The 12,500-nt window shown below is 44.9% G+C and overlaps 1 protein-coding gene across 1 annotated transcript in view; it reads right to left on the bottom strand.

Moving 5' to 3' along the window:
• foxp2 (forkhead box P2) overlaps positions 1-12,500 on the bottom strand; it is a 92,059-nt gene that overhangs the window by 77,059 nt on the left and 2,500 nt on the right. Inside the window, exons 2-3 of the mRNA XM_035528704.1 lie at positions 6,485-6,549; positions 6,013-6,077 (exon numbers count right to left, since the gene is read on the bottom strand). The gene's annotated coding sequence lies outside the window, so the exon portion shown is untranslated. The remainder of the gene's footprint in view (positions 1-6,012; positions 6,078-6,484; positions 6,550-12,500) is intronic.

Genomic DNA, 12,500 nt, shown 5'->3' with positions numbered 1-12,500 from the left:
ATGAGTGTATTCTTGTATCTCCCACAATACCTTTCTTCTTGCCCTGGTCGCACTGAAAGGGAACAGTGAGGCAGGCGAGTGCTGATTGAATGAGAGCTGGTAAACTCTGTCCTAGGGAAGGTGGGCTGGATTAAGGCCTGCTGAAGGCATTGAGCAGAACAGAAAGAGGATAGAAAACCAAACAATGGTAAAATGAAGGCCAGTACCACTCAGTCCAGTGTCTGTCGTGATGAATGTGGGAGAGATTATAGGAGCCGTCCCTTCATTTACATAATGTAAAAACTCTCTTTCGCGCCCCCACCCCTCAACTATTCACTAAATAAATGAGAAAACTATCAAAGCAATGAAATGTTTGACAAAAGGCAGAGAGAGTGAATTCAGAATGACCTGGCGCTCTCCACAATACACATGCAGCACAAGAGCATTGAGGGCCAGCATACTGGGGAGGAGCTGGCAGAATATTTATTATTGAGGACAATAGTAATGTATTACTGTGTCACCTACACCACTCCTCAGCCCAAAGGAAAGCACACCCAAACCTGAATGCGCTCCTGCTCTCCCGTCGAGGAACCTCAAGAGGAGAAATGGTTTTTAATATTCAAATTTGCATGAATGCAAATCGATGAAAAATGGAGCACTCTCAAAGGCTTTAAAATGAACACGGTGCTTATCTAGCGTGGAGAGCTTCCATCTCCAAAATCTAAGACTGCTGGGGCGGTTCGGTGAAAACGCCGCCCAGCTGATGGGCCTGTGCTTTTAAGTCAGGTGTATTAGGAACAAAGGCATGAATGAGAAGACCATGCTTCATGGTCCGTGTGTATGGCTACCTGCAGACCATCAAAGTGATTGTAAGGGTGCCCCAGCCATTTTCATATATTCTTAGAAAATAGCTATCAAACACTGAAGTGCAAAAAGGCAGTGAGTGAGGGCCCAAAGAAGCCTGTGGGGGAGGCCGAGTGTGTTCGATGTGTCATGTCGTTCCAAACGGAGTTTTTTTAAAAATGGCCAGAATTACATCACCAGAAAGGTATGACTGTGCTCCAAGGCTGCACAATATACTTCAAGTAAATTTATGGTTGGCATTCCTTGGAAAAGGTTTTAAATCGAACCGTTTGCTTTCTCCGAGATCTCTCAAAAAACATTGGACTTGTGAAATTCCTGAGCCATAAAAAACAGCTCCCGCCCTCTCTGTGTAACTCACACCTCTAGAAAACGCCTCATCCAAGTCGTTCTTAAGCTCTCTGTGAGCCAATCACAGCTGGGACTGTGTCTTCTTCAGTGTGTGTGTGTGTGTGTGTGTGTGTGTGTGTGTGTGTGTGTGTGTGTGTGTGTGTGTGTGTGTGTTTCAGATCATTCCAGTCTATTTCAGTGAGCTCTCATAAGGCAACCTATTTTATTTACTTTATCTTCAATAAAATGGTTCAGTGAACATTAGCAACTTTGAGACACGAGTTTCAATCAGTCCTGTGGCAGCGGCGTCAGTCTGCATTAAAGCCCAAGGCGCGCACGTGTGTGTGTGTGTGTGTGTGAGTGTGTTTGTGTGTGTGTGGAACCATGCTTCAGACAGGAGGTTGGAAGGAGTGGGGGCGGGTGAATGAAAAGGAGTGAGTGGATTAAGGGATGGAGATGGGTTTGGAGAAAGGAACCAAGTGAGAGAGGATAGAGAGATTGAGAGGGGGAAGACTGAGGAGAGAGAGGGAGGTAGAGCCCTCTCCCTGGACAGAGTGGAACTGCTTGTGTCCAACAGACCCAGGTGAGTGTCCTGACACTGAGTGACGGCGCAGCAAGCAAAAGAAGCCGAAAGAGTGAGCTCTGAAAATACTGAAGACAGAAACAGACAGAGAGTGAGCGAGAGAGGGGGAGACAAAGAGAGAGATAAGGAGATTCATGGAGAGATAGGCAGGGAGAGTGTTTTAAAGGACAGGTCTTCACAGGTGAGCTGGGTCAGAGGACACCCTGTCTTCATGTTTATGCAGACCGGATTCCTCTCACATGACTCCCCCTGGCTGCTCCAGTCAACACCATTCTGCAAGCCTCAGAGTCAGCTAGTGTGACCGCACAATTGGCCCAGAGGTACCACTTTCATGAAGGGTGAGGGTTACCAAAACTGCAGTACACACCAACATGAGTAATAAGAAACCCTATTCCCAGTGTTCTGAGTTTGTCAACACACACACACAGACACAAAGACACACACACACACACAAACACACACACACACACACACACACACACAGACACACACACACACACACACACAGACACACACACACACACAGACACACACACACACACACACACACACACACAAATATATATGCAACAGTCACAAAAATGGGCATGTCCACATTCTAGACTGACTTGTGACCTAAATCAGGGCAGGCAGCGTCTCATAGACACACACTGTCGCACAGCTCCATCAAGCCAGGTAGCCGTGATACAGTTCTGTTTTGTAGGCTTGCGGTCTGTGGTCAGGAAGCCACATTCCAAGCTCTAGTACTACTGTTTCCCACATATCACTGTTCAAGCCACGATCAAATGATCACAGAGAACAAAGCAGTTGGCTTGCTCCTTTGTAGTAAAAGCTTATGAATGATGGCGACTTGACTCAAAGCATTCAAATATAAAAAGTAATTCATCTCAGCACTATCAAAGCACTGGAGAAAGGCTGCTTTCACTAAATAAAGTGATTGATTATTCTTACAAACAGCTACATTACATATAAGAACATATATTCACCATATATTGTGATCCTGAATTGTAAGAAGAAAAAAAAAAAAAAGAAAGACTGGGTTAATTTAATCTAATTTACATTTATATGAACCTTCTTTGGGCCCAATTATTCATATAATCTGAGAGTCTCACAACTCCACAGGAGGCCAAAATCCTTCAGACTCAGTTGCTTCAAAGCTCATAAAAATGTTTCCATGAATCCAACTGCAGATAATAGGCTATTTATTATATTATATGCTTTAAACAATAATTTAGGTTTAGATTTTGGTTTTGATAAAGTTATTTTCCTCCCACAGTCCATCAGATCACCATTGTGTGTAATCAGCCAGTTGCTATAGGTAACATGACTACATAAGCAGCACAAAGTCATACTGTTCAAATAAGGCAATATCATAGAGTTCCAGCCTAGCTACAAAAGCGATTGCTTCCCCCCATACCTCAGGAGTGGTCATAGCAGCTCCAGGCTGAGCTCTGTTTCCTCACTGAGCTAATCACTGGGGAGCTTAAGACTGTCAAGGTAATCAACGCTAGACGACACAGAGAGGGCGAGACACATTGAGACCAGAGCATCGGACATGGTCACCTTCAAGCGACGCACCTCACCACCCCTCACCGCACACCCACGTGCTGTGTCAGGCCACTCTGATGTCACGCCCGGACAGGGTCCTGTTTCACAATCAGCCCCGGTGCTCAGAAAAACTGCGATGGGATTCCACGCCCACACTCTCTCCAATTAAGTCAGGGAGTACGATTAACGCACAAAACGTGATATCGTCCGGCTGACTGGCAAAACCGTGCGGCACTGGACACTTTTTCAGCGAAAGTCTGGCGTGCGGTCCTCAGAAGACATTGGCAGGGGGCGTTGAGGAGAGAGGAGAGGAGACGAGAGGGAGCTGGATTAGGAGTCACAGTGAAGGACACTGAACCTCAGCCCATTCCAGCTGGCGATTAGCATAGCTCCCCGCTGGATCAATAACCTCATTGACTCAGTCTGTCTCCTCCATCAGGAGTGATGGCAGCAAGGCCCAGACTCCCCTTTGTAACTCTATTCTCATGGCAACTCTTCATCCTCCACTCTTTCTCTCCCCCTTTTCTACCACCCGCGATTTCGCCTGCTCTCTTTGGTACTTTCTATCAGCTACAAAGAAAAGCTAGTTATTCAAGTTGGTAAGAAGTGGCGTGCAATAAAAAGCTTTTGCTGGTTCCGCAATGACAAAACAGATGTGTGGTGCAGTGTAAATGGGTGTTTCTGCATCATGTACTCTTATGAATTTATTTTAAAGAAGAACTTATTAGCAAATTCTCAAAGCAAGTTCTTAAACAGAGAAGACAAGGAGCCACTTCAAGTCTGATTTACTCAGAGTATGACTTTATCAGCCTCTAACAAATCCTAGTTTACCATGGACTATGAAAACTTGGTCAAGATCCCCAAAAAAAAGTCCCCTTCTTTCTAATGCAGAGACAAAAACAATGGACCGGAGGAAGTTTCAGAAAGAGGGAAATGGCAAAACCATGAACTGCTGCGCTGAGGGGGGAAAAGTGAACCTTTGATGACAAGGACTTTTTTTGTCATGGAAAAGGCTTAAGTTTAAAATATTCTGGGTGGCTGTGAAAGGGGGATTGACCAGTGACCTGATCCCAGGAGCACTTTGGGTTCTGGGGTTAATGGGGGATAAAGATTAACTTCATCCCCGTCCCATCCACCTACCCTCCAATCCCAAATCAGCCACACAATGAGACCTGCCAATAGAGACAGAGCTGGGTTCCTTTGATATTCGTCTTCTCTGCTCCAAGTGGCCAGAGCAAAGCTCCATGGAGGTTACACTCTACATTGGGGAGGGATAGAGCTCCCAAAGAGCCATTTGGGAAGGAAATGACAGCTGTTCTGGCAGAACAAGAAATCAGTTTTCAAAGTGGAGCCTGAGCAAAGCTGCCCATCCACACGGCCATCTTCCAGCCCGGGTGAGATATGCTTAATTGTTGCAGATCTCATGGCGCTAGTGAACTCTGTGTGAAGTTGCCGCGTCTGCGGGGTGGGCATTTATCCTTTTTTTCCTGCCCTGATCAGAGAGGTTCTGTTCCAGAACACATGTGCTTTAAAAGTTCATCTTTGAAGATTTAAGTGGATACTCAACAAATTAAAACTAATATTCGAATCTCTTTAAGGTGGGAAATGGAAGGCGAGCTCTTCTGGGGCTCGTGAAGGGATGACTCATGGGACGTGAGCTCCGGCCTACAGACAAGCCGCCCAGTCTCGCGGCAAACTTTCATCATTTCTGCGGCTCAGCAAAGGCAGAGGCCGGACAGCCACACCAGCAGGCGCTTCTCCCAGTACAGTAAAAAAAAATAAATAAAATCCACAGTGCTGGTTCAGTCGAGTGAGCTAGACATGGCCATTATCGTTGGTTGGAACTTTTCTTAGCAGACAAATTCATAGCAGAGAGCCGCTCCACTAACCTGAAAGAAACACTGATCATGGACACGGAGGTATGCCTCAACATGCAGAAGTTGCATATAGACGTGTAGCCTGCTAATTTGCTCTAGCAATCTGCTCGTTTTCTTTCTATCCTGCATTTCATCATTTCCATGCACATAAATGAAGTTAGACAATATCAACAATATTTGATATTAACGGTTTTTAAGTTGACAGAAAAATCTAGAAATGTATTTCCAAATTGAAAAGCCAAATTGACCCGGTGTTTTCCTTTACAGCAAACAATGACCAAACTTCTATTTAGAACCCTGTCACCCATTGAGCAAGCAAGCAAGAGTCTCCCTTGTCTCCCCATCACAACTGGAGTTCAGCGTCTGGCAATGTCGACCCGGCAGCGTCTGCGCTCCCTCGGCCCGATTCTATGGGGCCACGCCGCTAATGACGAGCTCCGTTGCTGCTGCCACATAATCAGCAGCTGGGGGAAATTCCTCGCACTCCCTGTGCACTGACTTGGTGACAAAGTGCCGCTGTCACGGAGGCTTCGGCGAGACAGGGAACGTGTCACGGCTGCCCTTAGACACAACCGAACAAGCTCATTACGTGATTACCATGAAACACTTCCAGACTGAATGGTGGCCGCTTACTGTTCTGCGACTTTTAGGAAATTTTGGAGAGAGCGACGGAAAGGCCCTGAGAATGAAAAGGCATGCAGAAACCTTTAGCTCCCTGCCCTACATGGCAGCAGAGTTACTGTCTGGCTGGAGAAGATATAATGCACCTCAATTATGACCGAGGCAAAACATCAGGACGTTAAAACAACTGCTTAAAAGAGTGCATCTACTCACCACTTCTGCCTTGGCTTCAGACTGCTCGGGCTGTGCTGTGTGCAACTGCCATACCAGACCTTGTCCTGGAAGAGAGTGGAAATTCACATATAAACATACTAACCTTTTACAAGATACTTATATTTCCATCTTGGTAAGAACCCAGCAACAACTGGAAGTTAATAAGTCGACTTAGTAATAATCAAAAAAGTCTTAAAACACATACTTGAAAATACTACACTCCTCTCTTTGTTGTGGGTCTTGTTTTGCAGCACAGTTAAGGGATTTCAAGTAAAGGGTGAAATTAAACATTAAGATATCAAATACAATTGTCATTTGGCAGAGGCTCAATTATTGGACATGGGTCTGGTCTACTGTGTTCATTTATGTGTAAGCAATCTTTTGCTCACTATTTCATTAAAGAAACACATCTGTTAAAAAGAATGCAATCCCCTGACAGGAATACAAGAGAAGTGATTCTGTGCAAACTTACCCTGAGGGGAAAATCTTTTGACTAATGTCCGTCTTTGGAGATGCGAATCCAGGTATGCAAAGGATCTGTCAAACAAAGTAGCAAATATAATTTAATCAGAGGTGCTTATGCTACAAGACTGTTAGACTGACTTGATTATTTGAAAAGTTTAAAGATCAAGAAGTGCAAACTTTCAAGAAGTGCAATCTCGAAACCAATTTTGAGATACAAATTTTTGAGTGTGTAAGTATGTGAGAGTTTCTTTATCTAGGGCCTAGAAAGAAAAGTATCTGATTTTGAATACTAATCTGAGAAACAAGCGAAAGAAAAAATTGTTTTGCTCTAAAAAGTCTATTGTGACTCTCAAGTGAGAAGCAGCCATGGAGAAGGCAAACTTCCCACAAAGTGCCTCTCATTTTGCTGACACTAACAGATATGTGCAAGCACAGTTCAAAAAAAGTGTAACATGACTTTTTGTACGAACATTTCACACATGTGGCACAAAACAGATACACACAGAGAAAGAAAGAGAGAGAGAGAGAGAGAGAGAGAGAGAGAGAGAGAAAGAATGACAGAGAAATAGAAAGACAGGAATGCAGAGAGACCTTCTCAAGCAACTGATGTAGATACTCCTGGTTTTCAGCTTTTTTCTTTTTTTTTTTTTCAAGAATTCAAATGACCCCTGTAGGCAACAAGCAGCTGCTGGATGCTGTGGAACGCGCTCCCTGAGCTACACCAGGTGGGAGGTGGGAGCGCAAAAAATAAACAGATCAATAAAAAAGGAAAGAAATGGGTGGAATACGGCCAAATGCCATTCCATTTACTGCCTGTGTTTGAGGAGGTGCTGCAAAAGTGCCAACTGTCTATCCACCTGGCCATCGGGATGGGGCGGATAACACTGCCCATTTTCCAGCCAGAGGCTATTAGATTAATGTTTGTGCTTACCATAAACTTTTAAGAGTAGCTAATACACCATGCTAAGGTTATGAGCAAAATCAACAGGCTGTTTGGTGTGTATTTAAGGCAATACGAGCTCAGTCAAAAACGTCCGAATCAAAAACATCTTATGAAAATTAGATTTGAAAATACTCAGCTATTTTTGTGTAAACACTGAAAATGAATGTAATATGCAAAATAACTGCCACCTACCACATAATTATCCTGGTGAAACATATTTTTTTGTTAATGTTCCAGTCATCTTAAATGGCTGTTGAGTTTACTTTAATACCACAACACTTTTGGATTGTGAAGACTCACCATTTAAATCGTGGCAATGCAACACCGATGCTATTAGTCCGTACGGCCTCGGCATCGAGGGCTTTTCTACAGTGCCATAGCATTGCTATTCTCCATGCAAAAAGAATCTCTAAATACTATCAAATTATATATACACACTCCATCAGCCATTCATAGGCTCTAATAATGCTGATGTCTGATATTTACATGCAGTGCCACGCTAAGTCGAGATAAAGTATTTCAAATCAAGGGCAGGAATACCTCCACAAGCCCATACCGGCCAGCGAGGAAGGAAAAAGACATTATGCTAACAAGTCAGATTACTGTACACAATCATTTCTATCTTTAAAGTAAATACCATCCCCGTGTAACAGGGAAAATCACTGCAATATTTTTTGACAGAGGCCAAATGCCCCTTATCTGTGTTAGTCAAGCAATTCAAGGCCTCCGAACAAAGATGGGTCTTCAAACTCCTTCTATTCATCACTGGACGTGTAATTACCCCTGGTTCACAGTCTAGACGTTACTGCTTTCAGAGTATTTAAGACCCCCTTTGCAACACGCATGCTGCTTGCGCCTGGCCCAACGTTAAATCTGCACTAGATAAATTAGCAAAGAATGCAATAAAAAAAGAGGACAATGAAAAGAACTTTATCCTTCCCGCTGCTAAATGAGATTTCTTTGAAATGCAGATCAGTGGCGCTAGATTAGTGAATTTTAGCTGCTGTCAACATCATAACAAAATACAAATGCGATTGTTCGCCTGGTTCTTATCTCCTTGCTTCCATCTGCTGCCTCGTTATTTACTCTCCTTGATTTACTATGCAGATCTAAATAAGTCGCATCAAAAGGGGGTTTACAGCACAATGGCTTCTTAAGCTCCTACATCAAGGTATTTGAGAGCGCCGTCACATGAAAAGCCGGCCCATCAAAGGCCCATCCCTAATGAACTTCCATATCAGAGAGGGCTGTGTGGCGCTCCGAAGCAGCGCGGGGAGAGGGAGAGGTGCTAAATCAGAGGAGGTAAATAGACGCCGGATACCTCTGAGGCCCAGGGAGATTAACGCCCTGCGGGGGCCCACTTCGGAGCCCGCGACGGGCCTGACCAAGCCTGGTACACAGCACGGGTCCTTCTTGTAGCGCCTCGCTGTTGCGCACCAATGACGGACTAAGAAGCACTGGAGCAGGACGGTGGGTGCCTGAGAGTGCGCCGAATCCGAGCCTGAAGGCGGGACAGCAGGTGATAAAAACACAGTGCAACGCCACGGTGGACGTACACACCCCGAGACGGCACCGTGTTGGGTGATCACAGGATGGGTGTCGTGTGGGCGGGGGGTGTTCGGTGCGAGGGACACAAGGGTTCGGGCGAAGCTCGATTCTTATGAAGGTGCCACAATAATGACGGTAATCTTCAAAGCTGAGGCGTAATATTTGGGGAATAACCTCTAATTTCATGCCGTATTTGTTGCATGCTGCATACACAGACAGGATTACAACTCAAATCCCAACTCGCCCAAGCAGGGGAAAGAAGGTTGGAACGACATACACGAGCGTTTGAAGATATCTCTGATGCTACGGGGCTCAGCTTCAAGTTAAGGGTCGAGAGAGGAGCGATTAGCCCTAGAGACAGAGCCTACACAGTGTGAGCATATTTGGCTTGGGGCAGGGCCAGGGAAGCCCACCGAATGGTAAGAGGGCAAGAGGGCAATAGGGCAAGCAGAGGGGGCTCCAGGGGCCTGGGTGGCAGCCACTCACGTGCCAAGTATCAGCCTGTGGACAGCCCGCCCTGTTCCCCTCGCCACAGAGAAACTGGGGAAAAGGGGGAGGGAGTTTACGTCCTCTTCCTGGACCCTTTCTCACCTCCAGAAGTAAGTGCAGGCAGAAGTTTGGAAACTGGAATTAAACGGGAGCTGCAGCCAGCAGCTCTGTGGTCATGCTACACAAGCAGGGGTTGTCTTTGCTACAGGGCCCCTCCCTCTCCCACACTCGATTCCTTTCTGCTTGCATGGTGCCAAGCGGGCACAGTGCCAGTCGCATTTGCAACCACGGGGGACCGTTGCCTTTTTTTCTTGTTTAATGAAATGACAAAACAACAGATTTACATTTGCAGAAACAGGTGTTGTAACAGGTTTGACTCCTCTTGACCTAAACTGCGTTGAGGGAAAAAAACAGCACAAAAACCCCCCAAAAAAGTTTATTAGCAACAGCTGCCTGAGGGTATTTAGGCTCTGATGGGCATTCACATCTGCACCATCTGCCCCACTGGTTGCCAAGAGTGACAATCTAAATTAAAAACCACTCATCACATATCGTAAAAATAAACCATTGTATTGCTGTGGCCATATGCTGCAAGTGGCCCTATCAAAGACAAAGGCAGCTCAGGTACATACTCAGAGTATAATTAACCTTTAACAGAGCCTGCATCTCTGACCACAGCCCCCTGCCAACTGGAGACATCCCTGAGCAGAAAACAATGGCTCCTGTGTTATCCACAAATGCATTCCTGCATACCCCTGAGCCCATGCTCATGAGTTTGAGTTTGGGTAGGGGAGCGCATGCATGTTCTACAGGTTGCATGAATTAAGAAACACCGACTGCAAAGCAGTTGCTGCAGACATTCGATGGAGGGCAATGTTCAGATGGTTAATGTCAGCAGGGAAGGGAACAATTGCAAACGAATTACAAATGTCAGGGTAGAGTGGGGAAAAAAATGGAAGGAGCATTAGTGCAGACTTCTCCGGTGCTCTGTTTTCTATTATATATTTCAATTTGATCTATTTGTACATTATGATATAAAAGAAGATATTTGACAGAAAAATATATGGACCGCGTTCACTCATAAAAAGCAAAACAAATCCCATCAGACATGTGACACCACAGCTACTCACTTATATTTTCAGCATGGGAAAAAAGCAGAATTGAGGCCAAGGAGTCAAACAAAAAACATTTGCTGTGCCCTTCTGAGAGACAAAGCCTGGCTTAACGCATGTGTTTTCCTGCTCTGTTTTTATTTAGAGCAAGGCAGGAGGAGCGAGCCTAAGACAGCCGTGACCCTGCCGCAGCGCTGAGACTTGCTCCGCAGCTCCGGCAGCAGCAGGGACCACCGTATGCCCCCGGCCCCGAGCACCACGCTCTTTCTGCAGTCTGATACGGCTGTCAGGAGATGTTACCATCACAAATCCTCCGGGTTTTTCCTTTTTCTTTCCTTGTTTCTTTTTTGGTAACATTTTCAAATAAACATATTTTTTCCCCTCTTCATAACAGCACTGTCCTCGCACATTCCAGGCAAAACTAACTTAGCATTTGATGTCACTATTTTTGATACAATTGCGTAGTGTGTTCAAATTTTATACAACGACGTCCGTTCATTAAATATAGACTGATTCATTACTATTACCTTTACCAGCGGGTCAAAACATCATTTTCAAAATGTACTTACCCGTTAACAACACACACAAAAAAATGCATTTCACCTGACTGCAGCACCGAACGAAACTGCGGCAGCAAATTAAAATGGTTTCGATCGGCTCAAAAAAGGGCATGCTTCTCTCTGCCTGTCCAGCTGCCCTCTCTGGGCTCTGTGTTTACCATACAGCCAGGCCACGGGTGCGTGTGGGCTTGCAGCTGGATGCCCTTGTCGTTTACCACAGATGACACCCCTCTGTCCAGCCCTTCACTCAGTCGAGACCCTGAGACCATGATGCCCTCAGTGCACTGTCACCTTGCTCTGAATCTGTGAGCGTAGCCTACAAGACGCTGGCGTGACTTCACCCCCCAAACGAGGACAAACCCAAATGTGCTTTTGCAAGCATAAAGAGGTTTGCCTGGTAAAGTACAGATTATATTTACAAATCTTGCATACAGACTAAGAATGTTCTTAAGAACATATACATTATCATGTAATTAATGATATGAACGCACTCTAAAGGTAGAAAGGATTAGATTTGGAAAGTAAGAGGATAAGTTCCAAAGCCCACACTCCAAAAACCAAAAATTTTAGATTAAACCATAACACCAAGAATTAATTAGACAAATGCATTTCCCAACCATCATGTGGTTGTTTCCAAACAACTGTTAGAGATTAGAAAGATTGGAGTCATCTGCCGAAAGCCAAGATTAAGTTACTAAGTAACACTAAGATGGAACTGTACCTCTAGCATGTCTTTACTCAAACAAAACATTAAAACATTCAGGACCTAGACTGCAATCCGCATATAATCTATATCTGCTGACCCCACCTAAAAAAAAGCCTTTTTTTCCTGGCCAGAAGTCACAGCACTTCTCATTGAAACCTGCAGCTCTACTCAGGCTTAATAAATGACCCAGAGCACAACTAAAAAAGCCTCAGCTTTTAGCCTCCTAGTTACTGAAGCACACAAAACACTATTACCATGGTGTGTATAATTATGGTGCGCAAGGGCCTCTTAAGCATGCACTACAGTCTTTTATCTAAAGAAGTCAATCTCTCCCAGGCTGACAGCCAGCAGCATATGATCCTGGTAAACAAATACTTTGACGCGGTACAAAAGTGCCATTAAAGGCCAGAACTGTCAACACAAATTCCATTCTTACTGGAGGAAGAAGGGAGGGGGGGAGGGGACTTGATCACCTCTGGTTGCCTTAACTTGCATGGAGGTTGTCATGGAAACATTTCTGTGAAGTTTACGTGGATAAAAACAGCAGGTCTCCGAGCTTAATTTCCCTCAGTTTTTCAGACCATGTTTAGGGGTCCATGCATTTTAGTAAGAGGACAATAGAGATATCAGGCAGGGCAAACTCCAGATCACTCACTGTTGTTTTT

Source organism: Electrophorus electricus, chromosome 7 (genome assembly GCF_013358815.1).
Source record: "Electrophorus electricus isolate fEleEle1 chromosome 7, fEleEle1.pri, whole genome shotgun sequence".
Taxonomy (NCBI): Eukaryota; Metazoa; Chordata; class Actinopteri; order Gymnotiformes; family Gymnotidae; genus Electrophorus; species Electrophorus electricus.
Note: the sequence above shows the minus strand (reverse complement) of the source record. Positions and strands in the feature narration are given on the sequence as shown.